We start from the raw sequence: 14,409 nt of genomic DNA on the forward strand, positions 1-14,409 counted from the left end.
AAAAAAAGTAGTCTATAAGCAGCAAATTTTGAACATTACACATTTCATTTCCTGCATTCTGGTAAATTTTTATGCACCTATTTACCTTTTTCTGAATTAATGTATGCTGAAATATCTGTATGTAAAGGGAAACATAGATTACAATCCAAATATAAAAACATCATGGAATATATTGCAATAAGGCTCTCAGGCATTCTGTAATTGCTATTTATTCTCCTGTAGATCGACTTTTCTAATTATATCTGAGTCAACACACATGTAGCCTATAGATTTATAGCCTATCATTTACTCTTCCCTTCTCTTTTGCGTCTTTTGTTGAGGAAGTAACCTCCTTAAATGTGCATATGACAATTATTCACCTCAATGATACATGAATTAATTTTAATGGATTAATAAAGCCCTGGTGATAGTCGTGATATTTTGAGAAAAATAAAGTGATAATAGGTTATTACAAGAATACAGTCACTATATTTCAGAAAATAATCTACCTGCACCATAGCCTGCTGTGCATTATGTGATTGCTCTGCTGATGCGGTAGATCTCAGACCTCCTGACAGACACAGAGCCCCGTTTGAGACTCTGGTCTCTGAATGAGACAAAGTTTAGGGAAGTGGCTGTACGCTGCTCTACATCGGAGGTGGGAAACCGAAACTATGGCAGAATTACACGGAGCACAAACGCGACACATCTGCCGCAGCATGTCGACAGCAGAGCGCGTCCATTATAAACCTGAAGCTGCACAGACTACGGACGGAAGGCGCGCTGCTCGTCTCTATTTTTACAGCGAGAGTGGACACTAAGCGACGCACAAGTCTGCTTCAGAGCTCCGTGTGTTTGGGAAAAGTGCTTTATTTGTGATTTAAATAAAGGTGCTGATGATTTTTAGAGACCCCCACAGGTGTATGGTTTTACTGCTTTCATGGGAGCTCATCCTCTCTCTATGGGAGCCCAGCTCCCACTGGCTCCCACGTAATTCGAACACTGCTCACAAGCCACTTTATAGGGAAGTTTGATCTTTTGCCTGCTTCAAAGTGCACAAAACTGTCATATTCATCTGGTCTTCTGAAATGGGAGATGCAGTATCTATACTACGTGTGTGCCCATTTCTCAGGAAAACATAAACTTGTTTTTAGTAGGCAAATGTGAGAGAGAGCTCATCTCACAGGCAGATACACGTGGTCACGGCTAAACAGGCCTGGAAGACGTTTCGTCCATGAAAGCATCACATGCGATGCATTCTGGTTCATGTACTGTTGGACCTATAAAACAGCTTCTCTGTGAAGAAGAGTACTAATTTCTCTTTCAATATGAATGGCAACAGAATGGTTGTAGTTTTAATAAGTAGTCAACCACCAACACAGACTGGATGTCCATACAGTTAGTGGCAAGACTTTTCTTGAAACATACATTTTGGAGTTACCATTACATTGTTTCACAACACATATGAGATATTATGGTTAAAATATTAGTGATTGTCAGTTATTTGTTGTGAATACAAAGAATTGTCTCAACAAGCTAGACTTAGACCAACCATCTCATGAAACGTGATAAAACGAGATGTTTTACTGAGGCAGGTGCAACATGTGAGAATCCTTCTGAAATCTGATCAAATACAACCACTAAACCATAAATTATAACACGTGCATGCCAATACAGTCTCCCAGTCCTGTACAAAGTAAGCTCCAGTGTTTATCTCTTGAGTGAATCTGTCTTGTTTGCCTCTTCAGAGTAAAGGCACTTGTCATGACTTGACCATTTTAGCTCCTCTGGCAATAAGACATAAATGTCACATCACTGCTGCTGGGTAATAAATAAATAAGTAAAATATTGTTGTTTTAACTCTGTTTTTGTGAACGGAAAGTTTGCAAAGATATGTGTTGAGTGATCTTCATGACTGTTAAATCTTTATTTGTGTGGTTGTACCCGATGACAGCAAAATGCAAATTCTCTTTTCACGTGGATTTTAGCCTTCAGGTGTTTATGAATAAAGACTTACAGCATAGCGTCCATTCGCAGAGCTGGAAGTCTAATGACATTCTGAAATAAAGTTCTTTAGCATATTGCTTTCTAGCCAAGTGACAGCTTCAGATCTGCTCACTTAAGAAAATTAAGATCCAATGAGATCCATTGCCAAAATGGTGCCCTTGACAGACATTGAAATGATGGCAAGCGTTAAGTTTTATGTGATGTAGTTGACTCCAACATAACCATACTACAAGCTCTGATCAACTAGCCAATCCATATGGCATCCACAGAAACTGCTGGCATATTTTTCTTTATCATACACAAAGAGACATTCAGTTTTAAATGCAGCCTCTCTTCATTTAAAAAGCAAGACTATTGTGCTAAAAGTTGATTGTCTGTTTACTCTAACTTGAGAAGTATCACAAATAGGGATACAAAAAGAAATCTAACAGTGAAAACTCACATTTATTAGGTTCAAAACGTCAGCTGCCTGATTGTTTTAGATACACAAGTGCCACACATTTGGGACTCAAGAGGAAGGGGGAGTGGCAAAATAGCATTTAAACAAACAGACAAATATTTCTGAAAGATGCTAAAATCCCTGCAGAGCATAAAAAGCACGGGGCTTAACGATTTACTGCAGTCCTCTTATCTTTCATTACTGACGAGTGAGAGGCAAACTTATTCTATTTTCTGCATTTCTGTTCTGATCCCAGTCCAACTCCATTAAACAGTTTAGTTTCAGAGGATGCGTCAACTTCATTCTCAGAGCACTGCTTGAATTTGAAAAAAAGAAAAAACTCTCTCAGAAATTAAGTTCTTTAAGACCATCTTTCCCCTCTTCTGTTCTTAATAAGAGATCCGTCTCTATCTGTTGTTTTTTTTCTCATAAAGCTGTGCAATGTATGAAAGCCCTGGAATGAAAGCCAGTACAATAGCATTATGGAACAAAGGCAGGAAGGAGATTGAGGGGAAAAACAGGGGGAAAATGGCATCATCTCTAAACTTAATGAAACAGCATCCTTTCATTTTTTCTAGTAATTATAATAAAGATGGAAAAACATAATAAACGTCTCCCTGCCCCCACCTGCTAACAGTAATTATAATAGACTCAACAATAAATGGTAAAGCAGCACAGAGCTGCATCTTGGGAATTCTCAGGAGTCTGTGGATTAGCTCGAAAAGCCTGAATGATTAAAATACACTAATTAAAATTTTGTGTTCCTTGGTAACTCGTCTTCCAGGGCCCCTTGTGCTGGCAAAATGGGAATAAATGTGACAAAAGCAAATACTCTTTTGGACCTGAATAAATAAACAAGTCTAATCAACTTAGTGTTTTTACAGAGCGAGTTACATAAAAACTTCCTTGATGACCTTTCCTCAAACGTACTTTGCATCCACCAGGACAATAGCAAGAATATTTTGACAATGTTGTTGTAATCAAGCAAGACTTGCCAGACATACCAGACAGGTTAGATGTCCTATTACACTGCTTTTGATTATGTAGTTGAGCTTAATTGTGACTTCTGATTGTTATTAAGACAAAGTTTGACAATTGCTTTCTGCCTAAGAAAAACATTCAAGCTGCATTGTTTCAGAATTATACAGTACTGCTGTTAATGTTATCCACAAGAAAACAATCCCTACAGTACATAGTGCAGAATATGTAGTGTTCGGAGATGATGAAATACATTATAGATTTTAGGAGTTTCTACATACTACCTACTAGTATTTATATACACCATATGTGTCATGAATAAGGCAAGTGCAAGCTTGTTTAAAACTCTGAGGTGGAGTGAATCTATAGTTAAAAGATCAGACTGGGAGGGATCAAAGTACTGGAGGTTGCATTTACAGTCAAATAGCTGCCATACACATTATCCAATATCACTCCTTTTGCATTTATTAGGTAATGTTCTAAAACCTTTTAAAGATTTTAAAAATCAAATGCCCTTGTCACTTTGTGAGAAACAGACTTTTGAAAGAGTGCCTCTGCAGGAGCTTTCCCCATGGTCTCCCTCTACAGAGAGCAGGTGCTGAATCCTCTTATATGATGCTGTCTTTGCAAATAATGTCAAACTGTTGTTAAAAGTCAGCAGCGAAGATCGTAATATGAAGAAGAAGAAAAAGCCCCCACCTTACAGTTGTCTCCTTCTCTTCTGTAACAATAAAGAGGCAAATCAGTGCCATGGTACAGTAGCATGACAACGGAAAAAAACACAACGGAAAATGTATTGGCCACACGTGAGGCTACTGATTTTGAGGGTGCTGGTATCAAATAATAAATTAATTTGTTTTGACTATTTTAGAAAAAAAAGATAACACACATTAATGCAGAACTGCATCATTCCATCTGGCTGCATGGGCTGCTCTTTGTAATACCATTTTCCTGACATTCGTCCCCGTGTGTAGCCACAGTGAAGAAGACATCATGGCTCTGGGTCTTTCAGTCAGTTAGTTGGTCTGTTGTGAACCCTGTCTGGTCACTGGGACTTGGCCCCTTTCTGCCACGGCGTCAAAATAGAGCTGTGCTTCAAAAACGCTGTAATCCCTGTCGGTATTACCGAAGAGGCTAAAAAGATTCAAAAAGCCTGCTTACAAATTTAATTACCTTTGCAGTTAACCAGAGCTTAGCAGCCAATGACCTGATATTTCCACTGAAGACTAGCTAAGGGGGGATGGATTGGAGACGGACGCGTCGAGTGGGCCACAGAGACTGGCAAGCGCAGCAATCCAGGGCGGCTCATAGGCATCCGGTGGGCATACTCAGTGCCAGCCAGGGCAACAACAGCACACATGTGGCCCTATCTTCTGCTGGAGTGCAAATTAGATACAGTTGATTAAAATATTGAGTCATTTCACAGTCACTGTTGGGGGAATAAAAGGAGTGTGAGTACTGAAAATGTGCTGTGGTGTGTGTGTGAGCATGTTTGTATATATGAGACAGAAAGTGAGAGAGAGAGGAAAGGGGGACTGTGGGAGGAAGAAAGACCAAGCTCTCCTAAATTTGAACAATGAACACATTTCTCATTTATATAGATTCCCTTTGACAAATATGGCCTTTCCCAAAGGACAACTTTGAAACACCTCTACTTGCAATAGCAGAGAAGTCTCAGCAATCAATCAGTTCACAACAATATAACAAGAGTTGGGAAAAGCAGCATGCAGTTTTGGATACTTGTGTTCATGAGCAGCATGTTCCACAGGCATCGTTTAACATCCCTGTCCCCTCTTTGTCAGGAAAAAAAAAATACTGTTCACCAAAAAAGTGAATATGACTTCTGCCTTGCTGCAATATAACAAAGGGAAATTAACAGTTTGGGGTTGCCCTGGTAACCTAATTGCATCACAACACTGCACACAGGAGCCAAAGTAACTGAATTTTGATGAAAAGGCGGTGATAATTTACGGCATTGAGAAATTAGTTGCCGTGGCGACGCGTTAATTACATCTCAAATTAACAATGCAAGTGTAGTGAAATTAAATATAAATCATATTTTCTGCATAAATTACAGGGGTTGATTAGTGCGGGCGCCAGGAGAGAGAGGTTGAGATTCCAAGGGCCTGTCACATCCCCCTACTCCTCCTCCCTCTCTCTCTCTCTCTCTCTCTCTCTCTCTCTCTCTCTCTCTCTCTCGCTCTCTCTCTCTCGCTCTCTCTCTCGCTCTCTCTCGCTCTCTCTCGCTCTCTCGCTCTCTCTCGCTCTCTCTCTCTCTCTCTCTCTCTCTCTCTCTCTCTCTCTCTCTCTCTCTCTCTCTTCCTCTTTCTATTCCTCAATGTCTCCTCCCTCATCCTCACTGGTTCCTTTAAAGTCAGGGACTGGATTACACCAGAGGACACAACTCAACCTGAGCATGTTTGCATTTTTACAATAAATTAATCATTGCAGGGCAAGTATAGCTGGCCTGGCATATTAGTGGATTTGCATGTTTTTGTGTTATATGTGTCTGCAGCATGTGTTTGTCGGAACAGATTTTTTGCAGACACATTTGGTATATATCTGTAGATATAAATTTGGTATAAGAGAGATCATTATATGTGCGTGTGTCTGCTTAAGGGGTCATTTCGGCAATTCAGCACTTTGAATCCGTTTTTAAACTCCCTACACTCACGTTCCATACAAGAAAAACTTTCCCCAACTCTGATGCATCTCTGTTAAGTGCTGCATAATGCCTTCATAAGTGCCACGTAAAAATCTATTATCGGTCACACCCAGTCTTATTAACACAATGCTGAGCGCACGCAAATGATCTTGATGATGATCGAATGATTTTGATGATTATTGAAATCCAAGCCTTTCAAACTTAAAAGGTGTGCAAGATGTACTGCATGTTCAAAACAGAGCATATGTACAGTTTCTCTACTCATGCATTATGCCTGTGTGTGTGTGTGTGTGTGTGTGTGTGTGTGTGTGTGTGTGTGTGTGTGTGTGTGTGTGTGTGTGTGTGTGTGTTAAGGAGTATGTGTGTATGTGGGTGTTAAACTGTTTATCTGAGGTTTGTGAAGGAACGACAGAAGAAGGGAGACAGAAAGCACAGCAGAGAGGGAAAGTGAGTTTCTCCTCCCCACGATTCCTCGTGTGGCCCAACTTCCCTTTAAGCATCACAAACAAGCCTCAGGAGTGATGTCAAGGAGGGAGGGAGGATGGTGGGGGTGCTGAGCTGAGAGAGAAAGCTGAGTGCAAACACAACAGCAACAGGAACCAACTTGAGCCATCTAAATTATTCATACACCAGATGGATACGTTTCCCCAGGATTTCACACTAAAACACAGCAATTCAGCTTCCCTACGCGTTACTTTGTCTATTCAACGGACGGCGCCAGGAATCAAGATAACTATCACTTTATCTAAATCGTTTCACGTTTGATTCATATCAACTTTGAAGAGTGGAAGCCCCTCGACACCGTGATCTCACGTTTGTTCTATTCCACAGGCACAATAAAGGGGGAACATGTTCTCTTTCCTCTATCTTCAAAGACGTAGGCACTGCTATGACCTTGTCTGAAGAATATTATACAAATCAGAGGGTCCTTAGAGACGCATGTCATGTATATCACTGACTACACCTCACCCGTATGATGTGCGCTTGTAGGCAGCCCAAAGGTGCTGGGATTGGGGGGAAAAATAGCATTATATTGTACATCTACAGTGATATTTTTTACCACTGTGCCAGCACTACTCCTCAAACCAGCCTTACGTGACTCACTCCCTCAGATTTAGCAGTAAAAATCTAGACTTAAAAGAAAATCCACTGTTTGTCCAAAATTTCAGTTCAGCAACAATTCATTTGTGCAACCATAATGCAAACCATAATAGATGGGTGTTGATAGCTTAATGTCCTAGCTTGCCAATGGAAGGATTATCATTTTGTACACTCCCATGAGAAAAAATCCTAAATCCTTTCACAATGCTCAATTCAAAGACACTGTATTTATAACAACTTGATGAAGCTAACAGTGCCAAGTTTTGATATATGAAAACAATCAACATACTGTAGCCATTCACAAAGACAATCTATGGCCTCTGTCAGTTAAGGATTCCAGTATGACATGGAACACACTTGTTTAAAAACATAAATATTATTTTTACAATATTCCTACTGCCACAGCTATTAGTGGGCAGCAAACTAATCACAAAACACTTATCCAACCCCACAATATTTTGTATGTGGCATGTGGCACCCTGTCAACAAATTCAACTTTAATGCGAACTGTCCTGCCTCATTTCATAGAAAGTTACTTCCTGTGCTGGGACGAGAAGGTTGGGATGACCTCAGTCCCTGGGGTGCTCCTCTGCCGTACTCATCCTTTTGTGGATGAAGATGAGAACTTTTAAAAGGACAAGACATAATTAAGAGAATAAGTAGCCTTTCCTGTGGTCTTTTTGCACCACCACCCCTGGAAGTAATTCCGATGCATTTATACAGAACTGAAAGTGCTTGAGAGCGGGAGGGGGGGGGGTAATGGTGCAGTAATGTCTCAGCCAAAGCATAGTTGTCCTCCCAAGATGGTCCAAAAAATTAACAATGAGACTGACCAGTTTGACAATTTAAGAGGCAGGAGAAGTGATTAAAAAAAAGGTTTGCACTGAAAGTGCCTATATTCAATAAAGTACAGTTCTATAAGGTGATGCAATATAACAGCCTGAATGGATACACTATCTACACGAACGAATTAATTATATCAAAATATCACGTCAGTGTTTGACACTGAAACCAGAGATGGTCAAATTACATTTATTTATGTAAATATCTTATACTGTAGGTAAGAAGAGAAAATGTCAATAAAAACAAGTCAGGACTTCAGTATCAAGCTGTAAAGGATGTTTGTCATCTTTCCTCATTTGTCTTTCTCCTTCCTTCCTTCCTTCTCTAGCGCCTCCTCTCACCTTTCAGGTTACTGTCACTTGCAAAGCGCTAACAATCTGAAAAACACAGCAGGCCTCCCAGGCATCTCAGCATCCATCATATTATGCTTATGCCACAGGCAGATGAGCTGCAGGTGTTGCCTGCCCAGCACCATGCAGGCCATATCAAAAATCTGCCATCATCTTGAAACTTGGATCGATAAGCCAAATAAAATCAGTTTCATATGTAGTGAGGTTCTCCTAAATGTCATATAACCTACTGCATGAAAAAAGGCAAGACCTTCCCAACAAGTTTAAATAAGCCCTGCAGGATAATGCTGGCTCTCCTGGGGGAACCAAAAGCTGATGGCTTTGAAACAGGAGGGAGGGTATTTTCAGCGGGGCTGCCCAGCATGAGAGATCCTGTATGTCTCACAGCTGAGCTTGTTTTATTGAAAGGTTGTTGGAAAGGCCCTGAACCCAAGACATCAGTGGTCATGTTTGTTTGGCTTAAAGAGGAGCAGCATTGAAAAGCTTCACTAAAAAGAACAGTTCAAATAGTCAGGGTACAGCAAAGAAAATGAGATGGGTTAGTGCCCATAGAAAACTTGGACACATGTACAGGGAAGATTTGTAGAAATTAATAAAACGGCCTCAATATAGCTTCAATTACAACCTCCTACAAATGTGCACAGCACAAGCATAGCTTCACTGCACTGTGCAAATAAGTGTCAAAACCAGTGCTGTTATCAGGTAATGGAGTCAGAGGAAGAGAGAGGGCCTTAGTGAACTTGACACTCCCATTAGGCCCCTACTGGAAAGTGCAGTATTTGATCAGTAGATGGGAATTGAGCAAAAATGAACTGAAACTAGATCCCACATGACTTATTTTCCTGTTGGCTCTCAGCTTTAGGTGTCATTCAGACTTAATAAAGCTCTCCGATTTTCATTTTATCACAGAAAATAGACTGGGCAAAAATAAAATCAGTCGGTTTTGCCTTAATGGAGCAAAGTAATGGCGAGGTGAAACTGACACAACACATTTTGTCCATAGTAATACTATCAAAATGAAAGGATATTCACTTCTGGAGGTTTCCAGGAATCAATTCAAACTGAATATTGGCCTTTTTAGCAGACTTTATTTCATAATAATTCCAACAAATACAGCACTTTGGTAATAGCCTGTCACCTCGGGTGATAGCAACACTGCTATTTCACCCTATAGAGTTACAGTATTCTCTAGCCCACTCTGAACCTCCTCCACCAACCTATAACTCTTATTTTATTTCCGCACTTTATACATTAGAGGTACATTACACCCATCTCAGTAGATAGGATGAGTCCACTTTTACACCCAGGTGTTACATTGCAAGGTTAGGTCATTTGGATGGCTATGACCTTTGATGGCTCCGTCTTGGATGAAAATGATCTGGTGATCTCCACACTGACATGCACACAGATGCCCTTGTGCTGTACATTCAGACTATGGTGATAAGGCCAGAGCAATTCACTTGGGAGACATTATGGAAATATTCATTTGGGAATTACGAATTACAATTAGAAAGTAAGGACACATTTCCCCATCTTTGGTATGATGGGGTTTGCATGGCTTCACAATGCACAGGGCTAAAAAGCAGTCTTTACAAGAACAAGATTTACCTAGATTTTTCCTGGATTTTTCTTCACTGTAGTTATGGTTGGCATGTTTATCATTCCAGTCTTCTTTAGAGAATATTTTGCTTTTAAAGAAGTAATTAGATCAAGTAAAGTGAGAGGAAAAAATCCAACACTGGGTCCCAAGTGTTCTGGTATGCGATTAATTATTCTGAGAAAGACAGATGTTAAATTGTGTATGCCCATCAGCGCTAAGACTTTCTGAAGATTTATCATTCATGTAAATCATGAATAATATATTTCCTTGTTTAGAGAAAATGCTACATCTGTTGGTGCATCATTTACTACTGACTGCAAGAAAAAAGCACACAAATCTGACCTATTAAAGCCTGTTTTCGACACAAAGTGGACATACAATGTGAATTGACAAGTAGCGTGATTTGTATAGTAAACTGCATACAATCACGAGATTTCTTTTTTTTTTACAAAGTAAATATTGCTTCACTATCACTCACCTTTATGAACTTATAGACTGCTCTTCAACTACAACGACATGAGTATCTATGATGCTGTACAAGGTTAAAAATAACATCACACAGCTAAATTCCTCTCTTTAAAAGCAACTAAATTAAATGTATTTCATGCACATGAAGCACACTTGTGCTTCTATTTTCTGCAGATGTATGAATAAATAACTTAAAACAGTCAAGCAAGCGTTAGAGTGTCATGGGGATCACAGACGAGGCAATGGTGGTGGCGGAGGTCGAGCCACAAGCCACCGGGACGGTAGCGTCTCCAATCGCCCCTGGCGACCATCACGTTGCCATGCTCCGGAACAGACAGGCCTGTTCGCACAACAGATGGAACTAATGATGCGAAACAAAAGAGATCATTTCACCGTGGTCCTCTAGGAAGCCGCAAAGAGAGGCTTGGAAGTTTGAATGATGGGACCAGGGGACTTGCATGGGGTTAGATATGGGTAGCCTTTTTTTCCTGGAGGCGCTCAGATGAATAGGAAAAAGGCGCATTAAAAGGCAAGTATAAAAAAATAAAAGAAATGGTAATCAAGTTCTTTCTTCCTTCACATTCTGCTGGGGATCCCCGGTAGAGATGAGTTTTGTTTTTGATTTTTTTTTTGGACTTAGGGGTTCCTGATGAATATCGAGTCACGTATGGATGATCAGACCTCTGTGTTCAAATTCTCATGAATGAAAAAAGGATGAACTGCCAGTTCTGCAATTACAGTTTCACAACAATAGCTCTCTGTTTATATTCTACCATATTTAATTATCAACCAGTTTTACAAATAACCTCAACAATAACTTAATACAGTAATTACAGTAAATTATTCTCTACTGTAGTTGGATCATTTAATCGGACTTGTTTCAGTTTGATAGCTATACTTTGCTGTATAATTTATCTTGTCACGCTAAGAAAAAGGAATCTCAATGCCAAAGTTTAAGGCAAAATTATACCAGAGCTTAATATCAAAACTGGTCTGGTGAGCAAGGTTGTAAAACGTCTTATAAAGTAGAGCTACGTATGTGCACCATCCGTTTTTTACACTGCGTTAGATAACAGTTGTAAACAAACTGCTGTGTCCTGAACTGACAAAAACAAATCAAATTTGAGCTGAGGACATTTGCATATCCTGAGGGAAAGGATTAGATTTAGAGGTCATCTCTTTCGAGCCAGTCCTTCAGCAGACGCCAATGTAATATTTCCATGTCAAGTACATTCAATCGAAGCCTATGTGAGCCCACTCTGTTTTCCAAGTCAGACAGTCAGAGAGAGGGAGCACAGCTCTTTAAAAACAGTATGTGAACTGAGAGACGCCAAACACCTTGGGATAGGATTTAGCCAGGATGGATTGGTTGCCCAATCCATGCCCATCCACACATGGAAGGGATCACTGGGAAAAGTTCAGCTCCGACACTGACACAAACAGCGGAGCAAGGCCTGTATTAGAGTCAGGTTAGCAAAGATAACACTATCAGCCTGATCCCCATGGGTACCAAATGCCGGGCCTTGCTGGCAAATAAAGCTACAGTGTCTTGACTCCTTGGCACATTAGCTCTGATTACAATGACCTTCATTATATCAGCTACCCTTATTACAACACGTAGAAGGCGTCTTTCCCCTGGGCAAAGCACAGTGGGGGAAAGAGTAAAGGAAAGCGGTGAGATTCACTTGTAAGGCTTGAGCTGTGAAAACCAGTGCTCAGACCTAAACTGTAATGTAATGTACAATTAGCACCTGTGAAAACACTCTTTTATTCACACCTGCTGACCAGTCACTTCACTTGAAGAGAGTTTATGGACGTACTGTTAAGTTCAAATATAACTATACTGTTTCGCTGAGTTGTGTTTTAAATATTTACAAAAATCTGGACCACTCAGAGGTAACAGTAATTGAAATATGAGCATTTGTTTGGAACTATTCTGAAATCAACGAGTTTTAAGAAATGCTGATTGTTTTATAGAAACAGTAATTCAAGATATTCAAACTAAAAACTCAAAGTTGTCTTACTGCAGCTTTCCACAGCAAATATTACCTCACTGTTACTTTAATGTCTTACTGATCCTTTGTTCCTTAGAACAGCATATCCAGAAAGAACCACAAGTATATTGATTTAATACAATTTCTTACGGATTTCAGTACTAAATAACATGCTTAACTATTCAAGGATTAACCATTCCACATCCTGTGTGTACAGACGAGCCCTGTTTAATATGTAACAATGTTGTTAACCTCAATTTCCTTCCCAGTCTGCCCCTCCACAGGCCACATTGTTAGCTCGAGCGAGCTCTTGGCACACGTTACTGCTGTGGTGGTGACTCTCATTTAGTTTGACCACCCTGCAGGCAGGGGGATTCTCTCCCACAGCCCTGCTCATCCCTCCTTCAGGCCCCTGCTGTGCATCTCGCCCTCCCTTTTTGCTGGCAGGTGACTCAAAATAGCAGACGTTGCCCAGAGAGAGCGGCTTCATCGCATTCACTTAGCGCTGCCAAGACACCCTAACACGGGATGAGCTTAGCTGTGGGGGTTCAGAGGACCATCCCTTCAGCCAGCAGGAGGGCGCAATGTTTGTTTTTGTGCTGAGATGCAGAGCGTATTGCAGGGGGAGGAGGGAGTGAGAGGGTGCAAATCAGCTTGTTTTGGATTAAGAACAAATCAAGAGATTTTAAGAATTACAAGATGCGCCTCAACAGCAAGTTCAAAACAAGAACACCTGTAGGAGGCACAGTATAACAACCAGTGAGTGATACTCTCACCCTTGCATTCACATATTTTTTTTGTGTAAAAAAGTATAGTTCCTGAGGAAGAATAGCGGATACAATAGCAATATAGCCAAGAGTGCCCTTAACAGAATCAGAGTTTGAGCCATGTTGATCCCCTATGACAGTATGTTAAAAAAGCAAATAAAATTGTAACTTAATTATAGATTTATAATGAGCCACTGCACCACTGCCAAAAACAAGTCCCATACCAAGGCAAACAGGCACCTGCTGAATGCTCTCTGCTCGTGGGTTTTCATAGCTTAATTAATCTAGGCCTTGGGGTATCATGACTCGCGCGTGCTGCTTGCGAGACAATTAAGTTGTTCCTCGAAACAGAGGTGCAACTTCAACATGGAGCAGAGACACTAATGCATGTTACAAGCCATATTTTGCGAAAGTAAAGTCAATGATCCAATAATTTCCCACTGATGGAAACTGCTTTGAGAACTGTTTCAACAAACTGTCAAATGCTTTTTCGTACAACTGAATTACAAATCAATTAGTTTGACCTCTCAATGATGGCAAACCAATCCAGCCCCTATTTATACATGAAATGTTGTTTTACCCATCACTGTCTTACCTATTGAACACATATGTAAATTTACAGTACAAATTGGGTGATGAGACGTGAATATAAGTTTAAGACTCACCTTCCTGTTGAACAATCTGTGCCGAAGCTGAATCCGGTGAGGAGTTACCGCCTCTGCCCGATGCTCACTCTACTGCCATCTGATTTATGTAGATAAACATAAAACAGCTGTTTACCATCACATGTAGTTTCTTTGAAATGAGATATTTAAAGCACTTAATCTTGAGAGAAACATTTTTTTTTTTTGTTAAAAAAGAAACCTCGTACGTGCAAACAGATTGATCTAAAAGGTTATATGTCCGACAGGGGAAAACCAAAAATCCTGACACTGTCTTTCATTCAGGTATGACCAAGGCAGCATCTCCTGTTTTTGACAGCTGGTTAAAGTAAAAGAAGAAAGGAGTGTTTTTTCTATGAAGGTCCAGCAAATGAAATGTCATCTTTAAAAAGATGCTACTTTGTGTTTCTCAAACACGACATCTCCCATAAACCTCATTCTTCCTGTTCCTGGTTGACAAGTGAAGTTAAGAAAAAGCTGAAACAATGCAGCTTTGGTATTCTAAAAAATTTGAATTGTAGTCTGAAATGTGTGCGAGGCGAGCACAGTGTTTGTA

The 14,409-nt window shown here is 40.2% G+C and overlaps 1 protein-coding gene across 2 annotated transcripts in view; it reads right to left on the reverse strand.

Moving 5' to 3' along the window:
* The window catches only part of casz1 (castor zinc finger 1), a 189,677-nt gene that overhangs the window by 133,969 nt on the left and 41,299 nt on the right, over positions 1-14,409 (reverse strand). Inside the window, exon 3 of one of the 2 annotated variants that reach the window (XM_078254758.1) lies at positions 13,857-13,935. The exons of the other annotated variant lie outside the window; for it this stretch is intronic. The gene's annotated coding sequence lies outside the window, so the exon portion shown is untranslated. The remainder of the gene's footprint in view (positions 1-13,856; positions 13,936-14,409) is intronic. 2 annotated transcript variants of the gene reach the window in all.

The sequence above is a fragment of the Sander vitreus genome, chromosome 7, assembly GCF_031162955.1.
Source record: "Sander vitreus isolate 19-12246 chromosome 7, sanVit1, whole genome shotgun sequence".
Taxonomy (NCBI): Eukaryota; Metazoa; Chordata; class Actinopteri; order Perciformes; family Percidae; genus Sander; species Sander vitreus.